This window comes from Dipteris shenzhenensis, chromosome 4, assembly GCF_047967505.1.
Source record: "Dipteris shenzhenensis isolate YYH24624 ecotype China chromosome 4, Dip_SZ_1.0, whole genome shotgun sequence".
In the NCBI taxonomy this organism is placed as follows: Eukaryota; Viridiplantae; Streptophyta; class Polypodiopsida; order Gleicheniales; family Dipteridaceae; genus Dipteris; species Dipteris shenzhenensis.
Genome location: NC_141599.1, coordinates 53450068 through 53459646, shown reverse-complemented (window position 1 = coordinate 53459646; position 9579 = coordinate 53450068).

Genomic DNA, 9579 nt, shown 5'->3' with positions numbered 1-9579 from the left:
CTAGGGATTCTCCTTCAACCCCAGTTGCCTCTGCCCTACAAGTAAAGAAGTGGGTTCGTAAACGCCAAGCAAAGACTTCACTTCTGTTGGTTACGGCAGTCGAGGAGACACCAACAAAGGATCCTCCTGAATACCTCAACCAACCTTTTTTCCAGCCTTACCTGGATCTTTTTCCACAGGAATTGCCAAAGCAGTTACCACCTCGACGACCAGTGGATCACCCAATCGACCTTATTCCAGGCAGTAATCCACCGTCAAAGCCTCCCTATCGGGTTTCTTACACTCAAAATGAAGAAATCCAAAGACAGGTCACCGAGCTACTCGACAAAGGTCACATTCGGCCCAGTCGCAGTCCTTTCGGATCTCCTGTACTACTTGTGGAAAAAAAGAACAAGTCTATGTGCCTCTGCATCGACTACCGAGCCCTCAACAAGCTCACTATCAAAAACAAGTATCCATTGCCTCGCATTGATGACCTTTTCGATCAACTTCTACATGCAACACACTTCTCCAAGATTGATCTTCGTTCAGGTTATCATCAAATTCGTATACGAGAAGGCGATGAATACAAGACAGCTTTTCGAACAAAGTATGGACACTATGAATGTTTGGTCATGCCTTTTGGGTTAAACAATGCCCCGGCCACATTCATGACATTAATGAACGACATCTTCAGGCCTTTCCTCAATAAGTTCATCATCGTTTACCTCGATGACATCCTCGTTTTCAGTAGATCCCTACATGAGCACAAACAACATCTTCACCAAGTTTTTGAAGTTCTCCGCGCAAATTCTCTCTACATCAACATTGAGAAGAGTGAGTTCTTCAAGACCCAACTTGAATATTTGGGACATGTTATTTCAGCTCAAGGTATCTCTGTGGATCCCAAGAAGGTCGAGGTAATCCGAAACTGGCCTACTCCTAAGAATGTTCATGATGTCCGCTCTTTTCTCGGATTGGCAAACTTCTACCATACAAAGGTCTATCAGTTTTCCGAAATCGCAGCTCCTATGTCCGAATTATTGAAAAGCACAGCAATTTTTCAGTGGCTTCCCGAAACAGAGTATAGTTTCCAACAACTCAAGCGAGCACTCACTACCACACCAGTTATGGCTATTGCTGACCCAAATCTTCCATTTGAGGTCATGACCGACGCTTCCGACATCGCTACTGGAGCAGTCTTGATGCAAGAAGGCAGAGTCATTGCTTTTGACAGCCATAAACATTCTAATATCCAAACCCGATATCCGGTTTATGATAAGGAGTTTCTTGCTGTTGTACATGCTTATCGCTCTTGGAAACATTATCTCATGGGTGCCGACTCTGTGGTCAAGACAGACCATCACTCTCTCAAGTATATCTTTACTCAGCCAGTCATGAATGCTCGACAAGCACGCTGGGTTGAGTTTCTGGCCAACTTTCACATGACCATTGAGTACATACCAGGACTACGCAATGTAGTTGCAGATGCTCTCAGCAGGTTACCTCTAGCATCAGCCATGGTAATCTCTACATTATCTGTGGATGTTCCGAACTCCTTCAAAGGCAAGTATTTCAATGATAAAGACTTCGGCACCGCAGTACAGGTTCTTTCCAAAGATCAACCTTCGATTTCCAAACAAAAGATTTTCTCATCCTATTCTTATACGGACGACCTTCTGTATTATCAAGATCGCGTCTGTGTACCACATGACAAGGATGTTCGACGTCTTTTGTTAAAAGAGCATCATGTAGTTCCTTATGCTGCCCATCCAAGCATCAATAAGACTTATCGGTTACTCAGTGCAACATACTACTGGCCTCAGATGAAAAGAGATGTCATCAACATGGTTACATCTTGTCTATCATGTCAACAAATGAAAGCAAGTCAACGACTTCCAACAGGACTTCTTCAGCCTCTTCCAGTTCCAACTGAAAGGTGGGAAAGTATTTCCATGGATTTCATTACAACACTACCGCGATCCTCCAGAGGTAATACTCAGATTATGGTAATTGATGATCGCTTGTCCAAAATGGCACACTTTGTTGCTTGCAAAAGCAGTGCACAGGCCCCGGACATAGCCAAACTCTTTATACAACACATCTTCCGACACCATGGATTACCCAAGAATATCATATCCGACAGAGATCCTAAGTTTACCAGTCACTTTTGGATTTCCCTGTTCGAATCTTTGGGTACTACTCTACTGTTCAGTTCAACTTACCACCCCGAATCAGATGGACAGACTGAAAGAGTCAACCAAGTTCTGGAAGAAATGCTTCGACATTATGTTCAGTCACGCCTCGCAGCCTGGGAAGAGTATCTACCACTCCTTGAGTTTGCCTATAATAACTCTTTCCATAGTGCCATCAGCATGACTCCGTTCCAAGCAGCTTATGGACACACTCCGATTGTACCAACAAATTTTGTACTTCGACATCGAGTGGCCCTAGCTGATCAATTGGTTCAAGAAATGCAAGATATTCTACTGCAAGTCAGGGATCATATGCGAAAAGCGCAAGAGCGGTATCAACGGTCTGCCAACAAACATAGACGTCACCTGGAATTTAACACTGGTGACATGGTGCTATTATTTGTAGCCCCACATCGCTATAAGACGGTTAAGTCTGTTTCCTAAGTTGCGACCCAGATACTATGGACCTTTCCGGATCGTCAAGAAAAATTCACCTTTAAGTTATAAATTGGAATTACCACCATCATGGGGTAAAATCCATCCAACATTTCATATTTCTTGGCTAAAGACGTACATTCCAGGCGATGAAGCAGTTCCTCCTGCAGGTGATTATGTCCCAGAAATCGAAGACGATTATGTTCTCCTTATTCCTGAGCGTATTCTGGACCATCGACAGCGAGAGACTCGACATCGACTTATCACGGAATTCCTTGTTCTTTGGCGAGATCTGGACGACTCCGACGCTACTTGGCAGTCTGATGAAGACTTACAGCAGTACCCTGATCTGTTACAGCAGTATTTTCAGCATCTACCATGATATTTTCTACATCAGTTCATTATCTCGACCAGGGTCTTCTTTTGAGTGGGAGGGGATGTCACGATCTGTGACGTATTCCTTTCTCTTTCTAGACTTATGGATGGTTTAATGAATGGACACTTGTGGAAGGGTATGACCTTTCGACGGGACACTTGCCCTTTCGACGGGACACTTGCCCTTTCGACGGGACACTTCCTAATGAGGCATAACCCTTCACAAGAGGCATTCTAATGAAGAGACATTCCTATTGTAATGTACCCTCTCATCAAGGGTCACACCCTTCACAAGGGGTACACACCTCTTCATGCACATACCCTTTGGAGTACACACCTTTTCATGTGTGACTCTTCACTCTCTATATAAGAGAGGCCAAATTGTATGGATGACAATCACATCCACCCTACAGACATTCAAGCAATACAGTTATTCCTTTGCTCTCTGCTATCTCAGTCTCTTTTCTGTTCCTTAGCACAGTTCTAAATATAGTAAATCTAGGATTTCTTACACACAAGCTCAAGGTCTAACGAAATGGCATTTGCTTATCTACTGCATCGGAAAATTGTCATATGAATTCAAAAGTAAGACATTTGCAGCAAGGTCTACACAAGAAGGGTGTCCTTCGACCACCACTGCTATTTGCTTTATGTACTGCCCCATTGGTAGCCAGTGTTAAGAAATGGGTTCAATCTGGGGAGAGGGCTTGAAATTATCTTTTGGGAGGCTATTGGTTGTACAGTTGTTTGCAGATGACATGGTGGCACTTCTGATAGCAAGCAAGAAAATGTTATCTTGGTGGCTATGCAGAGGTTCTGTGATGTGTCAGGCTTGGTGTGCAGTCTGGAGAAGAATTATGCATCTTGGGTGTCCAGTGGTGATATGCCGGCATGGGCTGTTGCTCTTTCGGTAATGCGGATCTTGTGGTTAGATATGTTGCTCCTCTAGGCCTTGGTAGGCAGCAGATTCTGTGGTTTCTGAGTAAGATCAGGGAAAAAACTGTCCCTGGTTTGGGAAAAGTTGGGCGGAATGCCAGAGCACTGGTTTTGCAGCATGTGCTTTCTGCCTCCACGGTGTATGTGGCTATTGTGTGGAATACAATTTCAATAGGACCCAATGGTTTCAAATTGAGAAATAATTCAAGAGTTTTGGGTGGGCTGAGGAGCCTGGTAAGAGGAGGCTTCATTCAATCCCTTGGGATTCCCTTTCAGTGCCTAAGGGAGCCGATGGACTAAAGACTCTTGATTTCAGGTTAAGAGGTATGGCTTTAATGTCTTATTGCGATGCCCCATGGGCAGACTTCGTCAAATGGATTATTGAAAGAGGGAGTGGGCAGGAAAGTGGGAACCTGAAGGGGTTTGATTGGTATGATAGGCTGATGTCAGCCTTTCCCTTCAAAGTCCTGGGTTCTGATTTTTTAGCTGACCTAGTTTCTGCATGGAAATAAGCTGGGGAGCTACTCCAGTGGAATGGTAAAAGGGCCTTCAGTGGTTTGAAGGAGGGCGTTTGGTGTAGTGCTATAACCAAGGATGACAAGCTGCTGGCAAAATTAAATGTGTCTAGTGCAGTAAGGCTGCGTAAGAAGGGGATATGTAGATGGGAGCATTTGTGGGATACAAACAAGTGGATTGGTTCTGTACAAGGGAGATGAAGTGTCATTATAGGCTAGATGAGAATGATTTATATTTGCTTCAGCAGGTAGTTGGTCAGGCTTGGCCTACCAATTGCATCATGGCTGATCGTTGGTGCGTGAATCAGGGGAGGCTGTCGCAGGGAATAAATCTAAAGAAACACATGATAGCCAAGGCTTATAGGTGTTTAGTGGATGAATTTTCTTATGGCAAGCCAAATTCTGAGTGGAGTACTCAACAGCGATTAAGTGGTGGACGGATCTGTTTGAGGGAATTTGGTAGGTTTGCCAATTCAGAAGATTCATTTTTTTCTTACACGACTGGCTACCTTTTAGGGGAGGCATTGCCTCATGGTGTTGGATATCGAAGCCTTGGTGTGAGATGTCACGGGGGCGTGAAATTCTAAGTACTTTAATGTGCTACAAGACCGTGACAACTTTGGTTTTAAAAGTCCAAGCGTGAGTTGAATAATGTGTAATTAAACGCGGCATGGTGCCTAGCACATAAGCGTAATTAATCCCTAGGCCCAAAGGCATTCCAAGGAATTAAAAGAGTGGTTGTTGGGAAATGATGATGTGGCATTTTTAATGGGCTCCCTAGAGGGCCATGTACCTTCAGTGGCCCCCCTAGAGTTCCAATTGGCTCTAGTGCCTTCTACATGCTTCTTTGTCATTCCTGGACCTTCCTGGGCCTTCTAAACTTCACATGTGTGGTTTTCTCTCTCATCTTCTCCTGTTGTTGAGATTTTGGATTGGTTTTTCAGCCTCCTTCAGCTGAAGTCCGTTTTTCTTCATAACTCCTCACCTGTTTAGATTCCTCGACTTCCGTTTGGCCCGATGGCTTCCCCTCTGCCTCCCCTTTGTAGTGATATGCTTTTCCCTCCGTGCGTTTGATAGAACGGGCAGAGCTGAGCACTTCTTTTGCTGGTCGAATTTGCAAAAGTTGCTTTTTTTGGACCTTTTTGCTTCTATCGCCTCCTGGGCCTCTCCTCTTGCAAAGCTATAGCTTTCTGTTGAATTTCGAGTGGTCCCACGCGCTGGTTGACTGGTTATTCTCAGTTTTGGAGGACTTTCCGACGATGAAACTTTTCCAAAACCTTCTCAATGCATTCCTCTCTGAAGCATGCTTCTTTTGAGCCCAAGAACCCCCACTTCTTCGCGACAGAAGCGCTTCTTTTCGCATTTTTCAGTGGAATTCTTGCTGGTCGGCTCTTGTAAATGCTCTTTTTTCATGCCTTTGCACTCCTCTTTGACTGAGAATGCAATTGGGCATTGGCTACTATGTCCTCTTGGCGATTGAGGACTTGGTTCGAGTTTTCAGGGCTTGGTGAGTTGTGATTTTGCTACTGCAAATTCTTTTTGCCATAAGCTATTGGTTGGCCTCGTGTGCCGCCTCTTTCTTGGCTCACAGGTGTCCAGGCAGTGCTACATGAGTCATTCTTTGGTTGGGTACTTTGCTGATTTTATTTTGAAGCTTTGAAAAGCTTTGTGAATGCCATTTGGAAACCACTCAAAGAGAGTGCAGCTGGGGTGCAGTGTGATTGCATCTGGACAGCCAATGGAATTGCACTTGGAAAAGAGAATGCCTTTGGGTTGAGCCTATGGGTTAAGTGCACTTATGTGATGGTGTTCTATGCTTGAAAGCCTTGCGAAGGCTTAGTGAATTGGGGCTGCGTGCTCAGTTGCAGGGAAGGTCTCCCAGATGCAACTTGTAATCATTTCTCTGTGAAATATAAAGAAATACCGAAAGGGGTGCCACGGTGTTTGGGGCCAATCAGGTGCACTTGTCTATGTTTGTTGAGCAGGGGCATTCTAGCCTCCATCCCTTTTTCAGTGGTTTTGTTTGTGAACAAATGGGTAAATGCCAAATGGTGATCATGCAATGGTTAATGGTTGTGATATATGCTTTATGACCTGTAAATAAGTGCTGAAGTGATTAAAGGTTTAGTTCCACTGCCCTCTGAGTGATTAGAGGCCGGTTTCATTGGTTCCATTGCCGGGACACCACACACTCTTTCTCAAGAGGTGGGCCTCGGTAGTTTGGTGGAAGGATATCTTTCCTGCACTTTTTGACAGCTGAATATTACAACCATAAACATGGTGAGTACCCATGAGCAAGAGAGCTCCACAACTCCTCAAAGGAGAAGGCAGGAAAGCCTTAATGATCCAGCTAGTGTACAGTTGCAGAAAGCACAACAAATGCTTTTTGAGAAGGCCACACATGAAGCTACAACTGAGCTCAACGGTGATACTAGTTCTAGTAGTGAGTCGGATGATGCTACTATGTTGAATGCACAGCTTGCAAGTGCAGTGACTGCTTTGACTCAGCTGGCTCAAAATTTGGCTTAGATTGTGCAAACAAATGCCAAGAAGAAGAAGAAATCAAGAAAGCACAAGCACGAAAAGAGTGAGTACACACATGCATTAGCTTCTCATGGCGGACCGCACACTCATGCATAAGTTTCCCATGAGGGACAACCATCAAAAATGACTCAGAAAGTGACTTCCAAGAGAGAGGAATTGCCCAAAAGAGCACTTGAGAAAGAGGTACAAAAAGTACAGCCAGTGCAACAGTATGAACAACCAGCACAAGGCCTTGGTTTGGGTACTTCTACTACTCAAAATAATAATGTGCAGTCCATAAATGTGGCTCAACCACCTCAGTCATATTTGAGGCAGCAACCTGAATATTTTCGTACAGATTCTATCTTTGATGTTATGTTGATTTCACCGCCAATTGGGCATAAAAAGCAAGCCATGTATGACAATGTGGGAATGCAGCCAGGCATGCAAGCCACAGCATATGCTCCCATGCCTAATGTTCAGCCAAGCATGGCTCTCCCTAGTGAAGGGAATGCTGCAAATATACATCCATCTTTGGGACAGCCAATATCAAATGTATATAAAGAATTTAAGGATGGTGGTTCTCATGTCAAGTTTGATACATATAATGGAGTACAGGACAGGTACAAAGCCCTCACCTTCCTTCAACAGTTTGATGCTGCATTTCTTGGGGGTTTGTTTACAGAAGCATCCAAGATGAGGAAGGTTGCCACATTTTTGAAAGGCAATGCACTTAAGTGGTACACCAACCTTATGCTTCATGGAGATGCACTTGCTACTTGGCTGGAATTTAAGCAAGTGTTCTCTTCTACTTGGCTTACTCCAACTTTTGAAGTTGAAGTACTTTCACACTGGCATGACTTGTCATACAAACTTTGCAAGAATCTTGATGATTACACCCAGAGGTTTTGGGATGTTTTGTTGCCATTGAGCTCTTACAGGCATGTTTCTTTGAAAGAGCAAATAGAGAGGTACTGTTGTGGATTGCCTAGTGAGCTACGTAGGTGGGTTCTGTGACTCAATTAATTGAGAATGCAAGGACAGCATATGCATGGATGCAGGAGTAGAATTTGGGCTTTATGGACAGCAAGAAAGAAGACAACAAATGGGCTGCCAAACACCAAGATAAGGACATCAAATATGAAAATAAAAATTATGGCAAACGACCGTTTCAAAAGGGAGGAAAAGCCTAATTAAAAGCTGGTCAAAGGCGTGGATAGCCTAATAAACAACCCCGTACCAAGTTATCTGATGAAGAGAAAAAGTCACTCATGGAGCAAAACAAATGTTTTATATGCAAAGGAGAGGGACACCGCTCTTATGATTGCCCATTCAAGAAAAGAGACAGGTCAGATGATGATAAGAATGATGATAAACAGGCTGATCGGAAGGGCAAAAAGCCTAAACCTTTCGTAGGACTTCTTTCAGATGTGATTGGGAGTTTGCCACATGCACATGATGAAGAGGAAATGAAAAAGACAGAGATGTGCAGAGCATGGGGAAAAATCAGAAATCAGAATTGTTTGTTTTTCTTTGATTCTGGGGCAAAGGCAAATTTCATAACTCCTGATATGACAGGAAGGCTTGGCATCAAGCCTGAGGAAATGGGGCCATCCGGCATGTGTGATATGGCCAACCTTGAACTCAACACACCTGTCACTCCTATCATTGGCAAGTTGAGGATGCATGTCTAGGGATATCAGGATGCAGAGGACTTCTACATTATGCCTTTGCCAGAGTGTGATGCTTTGCTTGGGATGCCTTGGATGTACAGGGTGGGGCCTGATGTGCAGATGAGAAACAAGAAGATTTCTTTAACTCATAGAGGCAAAAATCATGTACTTGATGTAAAGTTGAAAGGGGAGTCCATCCCTGTAGTTTCAGCTTCTTGTATTTCCAATGTAATAAAGCGTCATATTTCAGCGTACTTGATTTTTGTCAAAGAGGACAGCCAACCAGTTCAGGAAGGCTCTACTCTTTCTGCTTTAGATAGAGAAAGGGTTGCTTTTATTTCAGATTTTCAGGATTGTTTCTGAGATGCACTTCCTCAAGAATTACCTCCCAAGAGGCCCGAGGATTATCAAATTGATATAATTCCAGGAAGCTCACTGCCTAATATACCTCCCTATCGTGTCAGTAAGGCACAACGGGAAGAGATAATGTCACAAGTGAAGGAACTCTTGGAAAAGGAATTAATACAGCCAAGTAATTCTCCTTACTGTTCCCCTGTGTTGCTTGTGCAAAAGAAGGATGGCAGTTGGAGAATGTATATTGATTATAGGGCTTTGAATAAAGTCACAATTAAGAACCGTTTTCCAATTCCATGCATTGATGATATATTGGATCGGTTGGAAGGTTCCTCAATGTTCAGTCGTATTGACCTTAAAAGTGGATACCATCAGATAAGGATACGGCCTGAAGATGTCTACAAGACTGCCTTCCGCACTTCATTTGGCTTATATGAGTTCCTTGTGATGCCTTTTGGTTTGACTAATGCACCTGCCACTTTCAATAGAATGATGGACATAATTTTTAGAGCACACAGAAAGTTTGTGGGCACTTTCTTCGATGACATCATTGTGTTCTCTAAAAATGAGCAGGAGCACAGGAAACACCTCACT